General features: G+C 41.9%; 1 protein-coding gene and 1 long non-coding RNA gene across 2 annotated transcripts in view; one reads left to right on the top strand and one right to left on the bottom strand.

The window, feature by feature from the left end:
• Positions 1 to 16,769, bottom strand: part of Cep112 (centrosomal protein 112) — a 423,208-nt gene that overhangs the window by 110,229 nt on the left and 296,210 nt on the right. The gene's annotated exons all lie outside the window — the stretch shown is intronic.
• LOC131917888 (uncharacterized) lies at positions 90 to 6,402 on the top strand. The gene is made up of 3 exons (XR_009380769.1): positions 90 to 548; positions 984 to 2,109; positions 5,695 to 6,402. It is a non-coding gene; the product is annotated as an uncharacterized LOC131917888 (long non-coding RNA).

Below are 16,769 nucleotides of genomic sequence, written 5' to 3'. Positions count from 1 at the left end.
TCGGTTAGCACCTGCAGCCCGTGAGAATGGAGAGCTATAATTGGTCAGCATCCTGTTTCTCCTTTCCCATTCCAGTGTCCACACAGATTGCTACTGTGTGGCCAATCAAAGCTCTCCTCGTTTGGTCTCCTTTCACTGCAAAACCACTTCCGTTTTCGGGAAGACAAGGACCTGGATGGAGACCGGAGAATCTACTGTTGCACCATGATTAGGTCAGTCTTCGAGTGAGCCTGTGTCACTATGAACCCAACGGTTGTCCCTCAGCCCCTCCCTCTCTTAGGTCAGGCAAGATGGCGGGAGCGAGCTGGAGTTATGCACTTCCCTTCCCCCACACAGAAGGTCTGAATGGGCTAGTGTTAATCACTTCCCTTCATCTAGGTTACTTAGGCTCTGAAAGACCTCCAGTAGATCAGGCTCTGTGAAACGCCTCTGATGGAGGCAGGCCTGATGAAGGGCGACAGAATGCCCTGGTGTATCAGAAGGGTCACTTCCATTTCTCTATGAGGAGCATGGATGGAGTTTCTTCTACTACTCACTGTGAGAATCTGGTAAGCTTCTGGAGGTAAATTCACTAGCAGTGTATCTCCCAGACTCCCCCAGACCAAGTCCCTACCACTCACCAGTCCCAGTTCAGCTGTCCTACCAACACTGGCTCCTGCAGAGCTTTCTCTGAGTAGGATTTGCTCTGGTAAGCTGTGATTTGCTATGAGTGCTCTCCAAACTCTAGACCAGGAACTGTCCCTATGATCTCACTTCTGACACAGAAATGAAGGTTGCTGATTTTTCAGTTTGTTTAGGTCTGAACTCATTAGACTCAGTGTTACCTTCAGCCATCTTCTGTGCCTGAGAGGAAACTGTAAACAGACCAAGAAATAGCCTTTCTAATAGCTAAATTATTTCCAGAGAGACAAAAGGGCAAGTTTAATGAACAGTCTTAATAATCTTTGAGACATTATCACATCCTTTTAATTGTTATATTACAGGTGGAGAAATAATGCTAAAAATTTGAAGATACTATGGCTAGAAATATTGCCAAACTGAAAAAGAAACCCCCAAACCACAAGTCCAGAAGATCATTGGACAGAATACAAGATAAACACAGAAAACCACATCAAGGCATAGCATAATAACATTATAAAGGACAAGAGATAAAGCTATTACCTTAAAAGCAGCCAGAGAAAACATACATATTAAAAAGATAATAATGATGGAGTTCTCATTTAAGCCACACAAGTCATAGGGCAAGGAAAGCTGAAAGGACTCATTCATCTAAAATGGCATATGTGGTGCAAATAACCTTTCAAATGGAAACTGAAAAACAGATTCTCAAAACCAACTCTGAGAACCCATCACTTGTAGTGTATGATCCACAAGGTTGAAGGGCTGGGGAGATGGTTCGGTGGATAAGAACACATGCTCTGCAAACATGAGGACTGGGGTTTGAACCTCCAGCACCCATGTCATAAACTAGGCACGGTGCTTAGAGACAGGAGGATACCCAAAGGTTGCTGACAAGCCAGCCTATCCAAAACGGTGAGCTTTGGGATTGGTGAGACACCCTTTCTCAAAAGCAATAAGGCGGAGCATGACAAAGGAGGACATATGTACACATGGGTGCATATATCTGCACACTCATGTATACCCCTCTACACCCCCCCACAAAATCCCTCATTCTTAGAACATACAAAGACATCAAACAGAAACATGCATGAACCAAAAGGAACAACTTGCACTGGCCATAGAAAGTACATATGCGAATAACAAAATACTCTTATTTTAAAATTCCCCCAAACACAGACTGAATGTTAGCTGCAATAAAAAAAAAAAAAGCAGCACATTGCAAGATTTATAACATTTGTAGAAACAGAAGAAAGAATGGAGAAGTGGGAGCATGCAGGTATTAAGGAGCCCCTCCCTCACACACTTGGCCTGATGAATGCTGGCTATGTCTAAGATGCTTACTGAAGAGCCTACAATAAGAAGCTGTAGGGGGCAAGAATTAAACATTCTAATCCATTCAGTGATGGAGCAATCCTAAACAAGCAGATATCTAAATTCAAGAGCTTCAAAATCCACGAAGCAAAGACGGACAGAATTGAGAAAGAACAGGTAAATTCACAAGTTATAATCAAAGAAAATTCTTTCTTTTTTAAAAAAATTATTCATTTTTATTTCATGTGCACTCATGTTTTGCCTGCATGTATGTCTGTGGGAGGGTGTTGGGTCCCCTGAAACTAGAGTTACAGGCAGTTATGAGGCACCATGTGGGTGCCAGGAATTGAACCCAGGTTCTCTGGAAGAGCAGCCAGTGCTCTTATCTGCTGAGCCATCTCTCCAGCCCTAATATTTCCATCTTAGTAACTGATGTGAGTAGACTGAGTAGTAGTGAGGACGCAGATAATCTGAAAATTACTACCAACCAACTGGATCACAATCAAGATAGACCATGTTTATGACCATAACAAACTGCAATAAGCTAAAAGGGGATGGATTTTTATAGAGAGTACGTTCTCTGATACAAAGAATTAAGCTATAGTTACAAAAAAGCACCTGATACTCCCCATGTATTTCAAGAGTAAAATATGCACAGGTAAGTGATCTATAAGTCAAAGAATTTTAAAAGTAAATTAGAAAATGTTTTGAACTAAGTGGCAATGGACACATGTATTTGTGGACTGCAGCTAACTCAGTACTTAGAAAGAAAATTTAATTTGAGTTCATTCATTAGTAAAGAGAGAAGATCTGAAACTGGAGGCGTAGGCCTGCCCTGAAGAAGCTTGAAAAAATAGCCAATTAGATACCAAGCTAACAAAAGCAATAAGACAGAAGGGCAGAAGTTAATGAAACAGAAAAACAGAAAAAAAAATCAATAAAATCAAAAGCTTGTGATTTAAGAACAACAGAGTTGATAAATCTATTGATCCATGGATCAGAAAAAAGATAAAAATTGCCATTATCAGAGGAGAGGAAAAGGAGCACTATCAGATTCCAGAGACATTATTAGGGTAAAAAGAAAATATAAACAAAAATTTTATAATTTTCATTTAGAAAAACTATATGATTCTCTTAAATGATACAAATTAGAAATTATCAACAATGACTCCAGTAAAATAATAAAATCACAAGGAGCCTTGTATTTTTATATACATCCATATGAAAGAACACATACCCACCAAACAACTACATCCAAGTCCAAGTGGTTTTACTAACGCCACATCAAACATTCAAGGAAGAAATGATACATTCAGAATTTTGTGGAAAATAAAGTGAGCAGAAACTACATCGTAGCTGACTGAAGGGGTATACTGCTTCCACAATACATAGTCAGCTTGTCTTCACACTACTGAAAACACCCCAACATCAGGCTTCCTCCTTTACCTTCCTTCTGTTTTTTGAGACAGGGTCTCATTAAAGTAGCCCCATTTAGTCTGGGACATGCTATGTAGAGCAGGCTGGCCTCGAACTCACAGAGATCTTGCCACTGTCTCCCGAGTGTTAGGGTTAAACATACATTCAACCACCATTCCCGGCTTCCCTTCCTTTCATACCAGGAGCATGTTCTTCCACACTGACTCACTAGCTTTCCTCCTGCAGACATACTAACTACAGTGTGCATGCACATACACAAACATGCTCTTGTTGGAATCAGGATACACCCCTGTGAACTTGGCTAGTTTCATTTCATTTCACAAACATTTCCCTCAGCTCCTCCTTTGTGCTGGGCACTGTTTGTGTAAAGAAGGAAAAGACTTAACTGCATAACTAAAATGCTGCATGGTGTGAGGAAGGAGATGTACAAAGGGTGTTAAGGGAAAAGTAGGAAAACCTTATAGAGAGGGCTGTGTTAAAGAATTAAGCATGGAAGGATAATGATGATAACTATGACAGTATCACAAAACAACACTAACTTTTCTTACACTAAGAGGACACAGTCTAAATGCTTTCTACACATCAATAGACCGAAGGGAAACCTCTTCAAAGGCTCTGACATAAGTGTTCTTTTTTTTAAATATTTTTTATTTATTTTTATGAGCATTGGTGTTTTGTCTGCATGTATGTCAGTGGGAGGGTACCAGATTCCCTGGAACTGGAGTTACAGACATTTGTGATCTGCCATGAGGGTGCTGGGAATAGAACCTAGGTCCTCTGGAAGAGCAGCCTGTGCTCTTAACCATTGAGTCTCTCTCCAGCCCCCAACATAGGTGTTCTTACCTCACTGAAACCTAGAGACGATTTAGAAAAATTTGTTTAAGGTTATACAGCAAGGCATAAACACAGAAAACATACAAAAATAAACGTAATGTTAAAAAAAACAATCAAATTATCTTTTAAGAAAAACATTTGGGGTATATAAATTACAACGAAAGTTATTTTTTTAAAAAAATGTGAATGAGTGTTTATTGTAGAAAACTAAGAAAAAAAAACCCACACGGTGAACAAGCCTGCTATTCATTATGCAGTACAGCAACATGGATTTTTAGTGATTCTCCTGTGCTGTCCACATGTTCCAGGACATTCTGATGTTTTAACCCTCCTCACTTAGAGGACCTTCACAAACTCATATGAAAGAATGTCACAGGAAGCTACAGTGTAATCAAAGGAGTCAAGTTGAACCTTTTCACCATAACCTTGGCCACTGGGCTCCTGGTACAAAAGTCTACTAGACATTGGTTTACCCATCCTGCTTCCCAACTTCTTCCCCAAATCTCAGACTAGAAAAAAGTCTCCAGGCTGGGAAAATGGGTGCAGCCTGAGAGGCTTCTCTGTGGGTCTGTCTATTCTTGAGGGAAGGTGAGGGCCAGATGTTCACCCTGGAGAGAAGCCTGGGAGAAGAGGAAAGACCAGATACCCCATGTATGGAAGGGCTCCTCTAAAAATAGCAGGGGCCTGTGTCCTTATGCCACAGGCAGCCAGAGGCTGTTGGTCTCGATCTGTAGTGACACCAGCATGGGTGTTAACTTCATGGACAGACAGAAGCTTGCTGGTATTGTTTCAGCAGGCCAGTAAGACTGCTGGATACAGCTCTCCATGAGGTCACTTCTCTTCCCAAGCAGGAAGAGCATTTAGATCCTGTGTGTCTGAGAGCTGCATGACTGTAGCAATGAGAATTCTGGCCCTACTGGCTCTCAAAGAAGAAGGGCTAACAGGGCTGTAAGCTGGTAGCTCAAGGTCAGCTGGGACATTCAATTTCACAGTGAACGCCTGGCGGCCAGTGATACCTGGTCAGAGGCTCTAACTCATCCATCACATTTGTGACAGAGCTGCTGGAACTTACCTGCTACCCTGGGGAAGCATGGGAGTTACTGAGCTCCAAGAGGGCTGAGGGCAAGTATTAAGCTTCTGCTGTCATACAGCCAAATAGTGACTCACACAGAAACCGAATTTGCAGAAAGGTTTTAACATCTGAGCACATGTCCTGAGATCTACGATAGGGACATCATTGCTCAGAGTTATGGTACTGGTGCTTGGCTCAGATCCTAACCTGCCATCATGTCTCCTCTTCTTGAAGGAGACAGGAATGAAAGCAGCAGCAGCAATTGAGAGACAAAAGCCATTTTATTACAGGCTGTGAGGGTGTCCAATACCCTTGATGTGGTAAGTGGGTGGCAACAAGAGGCTGTGCCTCTGAGGTTGAGACTCCTTCCTCCCAAGCCTGAATTAACATCTGACCGACCATCCTTTGGTCAACTATAGGGCTCAGGGAACCTGAAGCAACAGCAAGCTGGCTTAAGCTTAAGGAGAGACAGGAGACAGATGGGCCTGGTCCAGTCAGCTCATCCCTGTGCAGTACGGAAGAGAACACGGAAGAGAACCCGGAAGACAGCACCCTGGAAGAGTGACTTTCAGGAAGCATGACCAGTTGTACCTTTAAAGGAACTAGTTGCTGCCACTGTAAGTGGAAGAAAGGGACAGGAGAAAGGTACTACAATGACACCAGACCATTCTGATTAGTTTCCCTACTTTGTGTTACGTCATAACGTGCTCTGCACACAAAGACATTACTCCAAAATCTACTTTAGAAGTTTACTAACTCATCATACATATTTAGAAGAAAACTAAATGTCCCCACAAATTTCGAAGGACATCAATTTCACTGTAGCCACATTAATGAGTAATGAATCAGAATGGTTTTAAACACGCTCTATTAATCAAATAGCTCACTTTGCAAAGCATGTTTCCCCCCAAACCTAAAGTTGCCTTCTTACTTCTATAAGCCAGCTAATCCAAGGGCCAGTCCATCAGACTTGATGTCACATGCTTCCACCGGTGTCATGGCTTTGAAGGTCACCCCACCCATTCCTACTTGGCCCATTTTGTTCTGACTGTCTGCCTGACTACTAGAACCTTCAATCTAAATCATCTCCAGGTAACCTCAGAATTAAAGATCTCCGGTTCTGTGAAGTTTGAAAGTAGGTATTGTGTTACAGGCATTTATCATCCTCCAACCCTATTCCACACCCAGGTCAGGGCTAGGTGCCCTCGGAAGTATGTATTTAGAGATGAAGTTCACCTCATTTCATGAACATTCTTAATCTGGGGCCAGGGGTAGCCTTAAGGATCCATGGAATTTCCTAATGTTTTTATGCAACATTTTTGATATATTTTTTGTAGAAGAGGCTTCAAATATTTCAACATATTTTCTTTTTTTTTGGTTAGAGAATTTTTTTATATTAAATTTTTTATTCATTTTACATACCAACCACAGATCCCCTTCTCATCCCTCCTCTTGCTCCCCCTCATCCCCGGCTCACCCCCCTCATCCCCTTCTCCAATAGGGTAAGTTCTGCCATGTGGAGATGGCTAAGCCTGGTACATTCAGTTGAGGCAAGACCACGCCCCTCCTTGCTTTATCAGGGGTGAACAAGGTGTCCAACCATAGGTAATGGGATCAAGAAAGCCTACTCATGCACCAGGGATAGATCCTGAACACACTGCCAGGGGCCCCTCAAACAGACCCAGCTACATAACTGTCTCCCGTATGCAGAGGGCCTAGTCCAGTCCCATGCAGGTTCCACTGTTGTCAGTCTATAAAGTTTGTGAGTTCCTTTGAGCTTGGTTCAGTTGTCTCTGTAGATTTCCCTATCATGATATCGAGCCCCCTTGCTCATATAATCTCTCTTCCTTCTCTTTGACTGGACTCCCAGAGTTGACCTGGTGCATGGCTGTGGATCTCTGCATCTGCTTCTATCAGTTACTGGGTGAAGGCTCTATGATGACAGTTAGGGTAGTCATCACTGCCAATCAATTCTGATACTCAATGTCTTTGATGATATGGAGCCCACATCATTTTTCTGTTAATATCTTTGAACACTACCTTTGTCTTACTAGAATGTGAACTCTTCAAAGACAGGAATCATTGTCTAATCTGGTCACTGATATAACTCAAGACCAAACCACAGCCAATAATTAATGAATGAATGAAAAACCACTTATTTATTTTTAAAAAATAATTATTTATTTTACATCCTGACTGAAGTTTCCTTTCCCTCCTCTCTCCCTATCCCCTCCAACCCCTAATCTATTCCTTCCTCTTCTGTTCAGGAAGGGGCAGGCCTCCCACAGGTATCAACAAAGCATCAAGTTGTGGTAAGACTAAGCACCTGTCCTTCTATTAAGGCTAGGAAAGGCAATCCAAGATGAGGAGCAGATTCCCACCTGTCCTTCTATTAAGGTTAGGAAAGGCAATCCAGTATGAGGAGCAGATTCCCAAAAGTTAGCCAAAGTGTTAGGGACAGCCCCTGCTCCCACTGTTAGGAGTCCCATCAGTAGGCCAAGCTACACAACTGTCATATTTATGTAGAGGGCCAAGGTTGGTCCCATGCAGGCTCCCTGGTTGTTGGTTTAGATTCTGTGAGCTCCTATGAGCCCAGAAAAACCCATTTTCAAATACCGATTAATAGTGTTTTCCACACTATATTTTCATGCTTTGACTCTGTCTTTCTGTCATGTTTTTTTTCCCCTAATCCTACCAATCCATGAAGACCAGTTCAAACACCAACATTATTTTTGTTTACATCTCTTAGAGGTGTTTTTCTTTGTCCTTTAATATTCAGAGTCCTGACAAACTGAATGGTTCTTCCATAGGCTTAAGGAGACATGCTTTATATCTCTCTTAACAGGTTCCAAACAGTTATTTTGGCTTCATTACTTTGCTGTTAGTGGTTTGATTTGAAAAATATTTGATGAATTAATGGATAAAGGTATGGATGGGCTAAATTGATAAAAATTTAAAAAAGAGTGTTTGGAGAAGAGCTATTCCTTTATTTCTACCTAATATATTTGAAGATATCCTTGTAAAGGAGGAGATCAGAGAGAATCTTGGGTAAATGGAAATTGGGCAAAAAAATGTGAGAAAAAACACCTCTGTTATCTTTCATCTTGGTAACTATTATTGGTTTCATACGGTATAAATGTCAGACATTTAAAGATAATGCAAATATTTAAAGATAATTGTTGTGTAGCAATTTCCTCCAGATTTAAGTATCTGATCCTAGGGAAAGGTTCCTTAAGATACAGGAGGTAAACAAAACTTACAGGGCTCAGGAAACCAATAATTCACAAGTCTCAGAAAGTTCCTGTAACTTAAACGACTTGAAAGGCTCTTCCCCATGATTATGTAAGCAGTAACAACTGCTGTGGTGGAGGAGAATCCTTAACCTATTGTACTGCCTGCAAGTGGTACATGAGCTCAGGGATACAGCTTTATAAGCTGTCACTCATGCTGGGGTGGGCTTCTCAGTGACAGCTGTCTTTGAGTCCTCCATGCTTTTGTAAGCAACCTTTCATTCATAGTCCTGTAGTAACCCCAATCCAATAAACTCACTGGTTCACTAAACTAGACTTGGATGGAATTGTTTCTTTGATTTTTTGTCTGTGCTCTATCTAGGGTGAATATACATATATACCTTTAAAATATAAATAAAATTTGACTAACTTAGCTAAAAACACAATAGCTATATACACATTCACACACATATTCTGTGGGCTACTATGCTTTCCCAAACAATATAAATGACTTTAAAAAAACTATATTTTGACTAAAAAGTTAATGTAATGAAATTTTATTTGTTGTTTACGTCATAAAATAACTATAATGCTTTGCATTAATCAAACACTAGTTTTTGCAATAAATGTTGAAAACAGGTTTAACCCATCACTGACTTGCTCATACTAATTTGCATATGGCCTTGCTCAAGATCAGTTACTTAGCTGATTAGCAGGCAGACTTTCATTTACAAGATTTATGGGGATCAAGTTCTCATTTTAAAGGCCCTTCTTGAAACCGGTAATTGAGACAGTGGTAGGAAGTTAAAAAAAATGTTGAATTCCTATTGTATGTCAGGTGAAGACACAAATAAAAACAGGGCAAAGTTCCCCTGGGTAAATCTTAAGACTTTTAACTATTGCTTGAGTCAAGGATAAGTTCTCAGCTACAATAATTAGAAGAAAAGGTACCTGAATTACAAGTTTTGTCTTTTTCCATCCTTAGATTTAAATCCCCATTTGAGAAATGGTAAACTAGTCTAGGTACCAGTTTCCCATCCTCAATGACTTCTCAATTCTGATTCACTTCCAGGGAACTCAATTGTCTTAGCAGCTTTGCCTACAGTCGGAAACTGGCACCTAGGCTCTGAGAGTCACTGCCCACTCAGTTTGCAGGAATCAATGGAGAAGCCATATCCTTTGTCAAAGAAGGAAGAAACTAGGGATTTTGGGAAGGTTTATGGCATTATCAATACCACTCTCAACTGACTGTTTATTCAGTAAGTATTAACCATCCACTCTTAGAAGTGCCATTCCTGAATGTGGCACTACTTCTGAATATAACAATTAGTATTGGACACATTCTTGGACTACAAAGAGTTAGTGACTGTGGCCAACACTGTGGGCTAAAGTAATGTGTATTTTATGGCAGATAACCTAAAGAATACCACGGGACATTGTTAACTGAAGACCAGTTCTCTCATCACGACAGCACACGTTTAGGTGGCTAATACCCATACACGCTCACGCAATATTTATGTGTATTTCCTCTCCCTACTGATTGAAAAAGAAGGCAAACTGTGAAACAAGCTTATGGGAACAGTTAAAGAATTAAGATTTAATCATATTTCAAAGCTCCCCCTCAGAGAAGCTCGCTGAAGCAAAGGCCACAGAAACTGAAGCTCATTTATTAGTTGGGCAGGAATACAAACTTAGGAACAAGGGGCAGGGAGAGGAAGCTTTAGTTTGCTGTAGGGAAGAAGTAGCTTGTCTCTGATGTACAAAAAAGAATTTATCATCAAAGACCTAATGGAAACGGGGCCAATTAGTTTGAAGAATCTCTACCTCCTGTAATGTCTTTACATGTCTTTGACACTGTTATACTTTACACCGAAGTCTAATGATTTGACAAATGTCCATAGAAAAGGACTACTATAGTTAGCTAATTTTCACAGGCACACATTGAGGGAGAGGGCTCCTGGGTAGGGTGCCTGCTGTGCAAGCATGAGGACCTGAGTTTGGATCTCTAGCCTCCATGAAAAACCCAGGCATGGTGACTTGTGCCTATAATACTAGTGCTGAGATGGTGGAGACAAGAGGATGCCAGAAATGTGGTAGCCAGCCAGTCTACATAATTGCTAAGCTCCAGGGACAGTGAGATACCTGCCTCAAAATAAAGAAAGAAAGAAAGAAGAAAGAAAGAAAGAAAGAAAGAAAGAAAGAAAGAAAGAAAGAAAGAAAGAAAGAAAGAAAGGAAGAGGTGGCAAGGTATAAAGACACCTGATGTTGACCTCTGGTGTCCACATATATATGTGTACAGATGCACACAAATATCCACATGCATAAAATGTAAGCATAATATACATTTAATGTACTTAATATAATTTACAAATGAGTGACATTATGTGGTATAGCTGTTTCAGTAGTAGAATATTTTCCTCAAGTTTTGAGTTCAAAATTTAAAATGGCTCAATGATCAAGTGGCAGCAATCCAACTATTGACCAGATAAACTAAGTCAACACTGAGTCAAGGGTCTTAAATATCCCAATCTAGCATGTTCAAAAAGTCCAGGAATATTTCACTTATTGTGAAAAAAACTTCTACTTTTGGCTATTTGTACAGAAAAGGGGGTGCAATGAATAGTAGAGCTCCTGTGAGATAATATACTTATAAATCACTGTTAGATCTGTAGTTATTTCAAGATAATTTGATAATTTCAATATTCATTTAGAGAGATGCTTGACGACAATGGATAAGATGCCTATTCAAAACATGCCCTATTCCCACTCAGTCTGCAAGTGAAAGGTGTGTCCAGCTGACATCACTTTGTAGTTCATTTCCCAACACCGCACCCAGACCCTCAAAGCTACTCCAACCATCTTTTCCATACATGTGAGTTGCTTTGATTGACTATCCCAACAACCGCAGCCAAGTGGCAAGCAGCAAAGCATGTGGTTAACAGTGTTGACTTTGAAGTTCAACCAACCTGGGTGGTGTGACCATGGGCAAGTGGTATCTTTCCCGGGCATTATTCTAGGATGTACAGATAAAATGGACAATAATGACTGAACATGGTGGAGGTTTAGCAATGCAGGAAAGGTAGAAGTTCTAGATGGCAAGGGATCTGAGGGTGGTGAATCGGCACTGGAATGAGGACCAAGTCCAGGTTCTTTAAGCGTGAGAAAATGGAAAAAATAAAAGGATAGGCAAGAGTGATCAAAAGGAGAATTTGACAGACTGAGATTTCGAGGTGAATGGTTGAGCAATGTTAGCTCCAAGGCATGCCTGCATTTGCATGGATAAATTTAGTCAAAGCAAGATAGAACTTACTCTACTGGAGATAAGCTTACAAACCTGGAGGTCAGCCTGCTGGAAAGGCTGACTGCTAAAGGCAGTCTTAGGGTTGATTCCAGGTCCCCTTTCCAGTTCATCCTTTCACTTTGAGTCCCTGTCTCAGCTTCTTTACTGGGGACAGAATTTTCTTCCTGACCTATCCCTAAGGCTAGGGCACTCTGCTGCTTTCCACAATGCTAGTCGGTTGTTTTAAACATGTAAATATATAAAATCATATACACAAAGGGGTGTAATATTATCTAAGGTAAAGAGATATGTTAAAGAACCCTCCTAGGGCTGAGATGATGACCCAGTTGACAAAATGTTTGCCGTGCATTATGAAGACCCTAGTAGTTAATTCTGGGGACCTAGCTGATTCCCAGAACCTATGTAAAAAGCCAGGCAGGTATGATGACTGTAATCCTGTAATCCTAGCAGTAGCCAGATTAGCTGATTTGGTGAAATTCACATTCAGTTAGACTCTGGCTCAGTCCATAGATGAGGCCCCTTTTGACTGCATTCTTTCACTTAGCACATTTCCAAGGACTATTTTTGTTAGGACATTGATCACTATGCCATATCATTGTCAGATCCACTGTGTGATGTAGCATATTTTATCTATTTTACAGTAAATGAACATGATGGTTCATTTTGATTGTCATCTTGGATTCATAAGTAGCCAGGAGCTAGTAAAGAAGATGACCTATCCTGAATGTGGGCAGTACTTTCCAAGGACAGGTGGCTTGGACAGAACAAAATGGAAATAGGCAGTTTTCTTTGCTTGCTGGACATCATGTGGTGGGCTGCTTCACTCCGCCATACTCTTCCATCATGTTCTATCTCACCACAGGCCCCCAAATAATGAAGCTAACCAACATGGTCTGAGGCCTTAGAAATAGGAGACACATGTTAAATCTTCCCTCTTTAAGCTAATTTTTAAACTGTATTTTGTCAAGGTGACCAGAAACTGACACAGAACATTTCTATTGTTTTCACTTTTGACAATAACAAATAGTGCTACTCTAAAATTCTTACAGATGCTTCCTTAAGAAATACTTTTTTTTTTCAGATTTAATGGGTATTGTTAGAATTCCTAGCCACTCCCCCAGCTACATGACCACACACGCCCTGACAAGATGCTTAGTTATCCCAGGGCCTTACATTCTATGTAATCCGTGCGCTGCATGATCATGTAACCTATGTGCATGTGTGGCGTAGCTACGTAAGTCCATATGCACGTGTGTGAGGGGAATCTTTAAAAACGTGTTCCACTTAAACCTCCCCTGACTTCCTGCATGATCTTTCCATAGGCCTAAGCAACCCCTTCTATTTCTTCCCTTTAACAAACTCTTATAGTGGAGTTTGTTGTACTTTGTGGTTTTTCTCCATGGTAAATAGCGCCACTTAATAACATTGGTGCCGAGACGAAGTAGGCCCTCCTAGCGCTCTACGTCTGGGAACCTGTACTGAGGTTTACTCTATCTACAACTGCCCAAATTTCCATTTTCCTGGCTGCCGGACTGCTTCACATAATACCTGCTGCTTTGATTGGTGAGTTTTCCCTTCCCAGCCAAGCTTCAATCTCTAGCCATTTCCCAAGACTGTGGTCTGAGATATTATTCTCACTGTCGGACCCCTGTCCTTAGGCTGTGTCCTTGGACTGCGTATGCCCTGCCCTCATTCTCTCTCAAAGCATTGAATGACTTCCGCCTGCCACTGTTGGACCCTGTGGGGGCGGTTCTTGGGGGCATGTATGCCCTGGTCCTCATTCTCTGGCTTGACAAAGCATTGAATGACTTGTGCCAATCACTGATCCTCACTTGATCTCAGGGATGCCTGAGATTGTAGTCTTGGATCATGTTTTTATTTTTTTTTCTCTCTGCTATGGTCATGGGAAATAAGGCTTCCTCCTATTAATGCCACTCTTCTTCTGAGAAATGGCCTAAATATCCCTTAGATAACAATAAAAAAATGGCCACCTAATGGCTCCTTGGACCCCGATATTTTATGAGAATTATCTAACTTCTGCCAACCTAAGCTCCAAACCCTCTCTTCTTGATTCCTTCTCTCCTGCTCACATGTTCCTAGCTATGCAACCTGAAGCTGAGGAATCTTTGACTACTGCTCTGGACCCTGCCAATGAACCTCCGTCTATCCAACCTTCTGCTCCCACTCTTTGGGCGACTGCCCCTTTGGCTCCTTTTCTAGCCCCCTCCTCTCCTCCAATATTGGGCCACTCCAACTCTGGCTCCCACCTTCACTCCTCCTGTCATTCATTCTCTAGCTGCCCTGGGGAGCAACCCAGGCAAGTTTGGGAGCAGGTTAGGATACATGCAGACAAGGTTCATCAAACCAATGCTGCCCATCCACCTGGGGCTGAGGCAGTTCCTGATAATTCAAGGAAGAAAATCTGTCTAAATTTCTTAAAACGGCTTACAAAGGCTCTCTTACAATATACTAGCCTAGATCCTGAGAGCCCAGAGCACAGACAGCTCCTTATGACCCACTTTGTCTTGCAGAGTTTCCCTGACATCAGTGCTAAACTTAAGCGTCTGGACAGAGGGCCTCAGACCTCACAGGCAGAAGTCTTAGCCGTGGCATTTAAGGTGTACCATGGGAGAGATGAAAAAGCCCATAAACAAAACTGCCAAATGCAGGCACACAATATCCAACTGGCTGTCCGAAGGCCTCCAGGTCCCTATTTTAAGTGTGGTAGAGAAGGCCACTGCCTGCCCTGCCCTATATTGGGCACCATCTGGGCCTTGTCCAAAGTGCCACCAAGAGGGACACTGGTCAGCTGACTGCCCCTGTGCACCTCATGGCATGGGGACATCGAAGGAAGGCCACCCTCCAGCTGATCTCCTAGGTTTGGTGATGGACAATTAAAGGGAACCTAGGGTAGCCATTATAGTATCAGGGCTATCCATTTCCTTCCTTTTGGACACCAGAGCCACTTACTCAGTCCTGAGTGAGTTTTGGGGTCCTACCTCTCCTCATCTTCTTATTGTCGGGGTAGGGGGACAGCCTTACTTACCTCACCAGACCCCACCACTTAATTGTATTTTCAGGGGCTTCTCACTCACACATTTTTAGTTGTGCCAACCATCCTTGTGCCCCTAATGGGAAGAGAATTTCTGGCTAAGGTAGGAGCTTTTATTTCATTTGCTCCCTCTATTTGCTTCACTCCAGACTTGTCAGCAGCCCCTCTTCTCCTCCTCCTAGGCACCCAGCCTACTAGCTCTAACATTTCATTTCCCTTGCCAGCCTCTCAGGTGGACCCCAAAGTCTGGGGCACCATCCCCCTATTATTATCCAGTTGCAGGACCCTACCAGGTACATTACCCAAGCTCAGTAACCTCTCTAACTCCAGAGCCTTAGAAGACTTAAGCCTATCATTTCTGACCTTCTCAGAAAAAAGCATGCTCCAGATTTCTCTCTCTCTTTTGCTAACACTAACCAATAAAATTCTGATAGCATAGTATTAAACATTATAATATCATAGCTACCAGCTCAAGATTTTAAATTTCCTGTGGCTCCTTCTTTATATGTTTAAAAATTCATCCAAGCTCCAGAGCCAGCTTGAATCCACCCGGACAGATCAGATCCACTTCAGATAAGTATAATTCAAACTTTCCTGGTCCCGGGACACCCCCCCTCCACTCTGGGACCCCTCAGAGACCGCCCCCAAATAAAATTTTTTCTAAACTCCCTTTTCAACCCTGCCAGCACCTTGTCAGACCCAAACAGTCAAAGAGCCTGAAGCAGCAGAAGGCAATGGATGATTCCCAAAACAGTGGAGGACAATCCACTACCTCAGGACGTCCGGCTACCTCAAAAGCCCCCTTCCCTACTCCCAAAAGTTAACCAATGCCGACCAACTGGAAGCAGTTTTGGGAGACATGGCAACCCCATTCCTGTTCACCTGCCATATTTTTTTTTATCATAATCCGTGTGCTGCATGATCACATAATTTGCATGTGATCATGTAACCTATGCGCATGTGTGGTGTAGCTACATAAGCCCATATGCACATGTGCAGGGTCACTTATCCCTCCCCTCTCTTCCTGCACAACATTTCCATAGGCCTAAGCACCCTCTTCTATTTCCTCCCCTTAATAAACTCTTTTTTTTTTTTTTTTTTTTTTTTGGTTTTTCGAGACAGGGTTTCTCTGTGTAGCTTTGCGCCTTTCCTGGAACTCGCTTTGGAGACCAGGCTAGCCTCGAACTCACTGAGATCCGCCTGGCTCTGCCTCCCGAGTGCTGGGATTAAAGGCGTGCGCCACCACCGCCCGGCTTTAATAAACTCTTATAGTGGGCTTTGTCGTACCTTGTGGCTTTTCTCCACAGTAAACAGTGCTGCTTAATAAATAACAGGTATTGTCTTAGTTTCTTTCCCATTCCTGTGATAAAATTATTCTGATAAAAACTATTCAAGGGAAGAAGGGCTGATGTTAGCTCATAGAGTCAGGTTACAGTCCACCATGGTGGGGAAGGCGAGGTAGCATGAATTTGAAGCAGCACATAACATCTATAGTCAAAAGAGATCAGTGAATGCGTGCATGCTAGTTAACAGCTCAGTGTTTCCCTCTAAGCCATCCAGGATTCCCTGCCTAGGGAATAGTGCCACTCACAATGGGTGGGTCTGCCCATCTCAATTAACACAATCAAGATAACCCCTCAGATATGCACATAGGATAAAGAGACAGTATCTCATTGAGGCTCCCTTCTCAGGTGAGTCTAGATTTGGTGACATTGACAATTAACACTAACCATCACAGGTATTGAACCATGAGTTGAGGCCTGCTTGGTCTACATACTGAGACCCTGTTTTATACATTTTTCATTAAAAAGTTGCTTTTTTAAAAGATTATTTTTATTTTTTGTTTTTGGGGAACAGGTTGTTATAGCTCTGGTTGTCCTGGAAGAATTTAATTTAATTTTATACACATGA

This window comes from Peromyscus eremicus, chromosome 8a (genome assembly GCF_949786415.1).
Source record: "Peromyscus eremicus chromosome 8a, PerEre_H2_v1, whole genome shotgun sequence".
NCBI classification, from domain to species: Eukaryota; Metazoa; Chordata; class Mammalia; order Rodentia; family Cricetidae; genus Peromyscus; species Peromyscus eremicus.
Note: the sequence above shows the minus strand (reverse complement) of the source record. Positions and strands in the feature narration are given on the sequence as shown.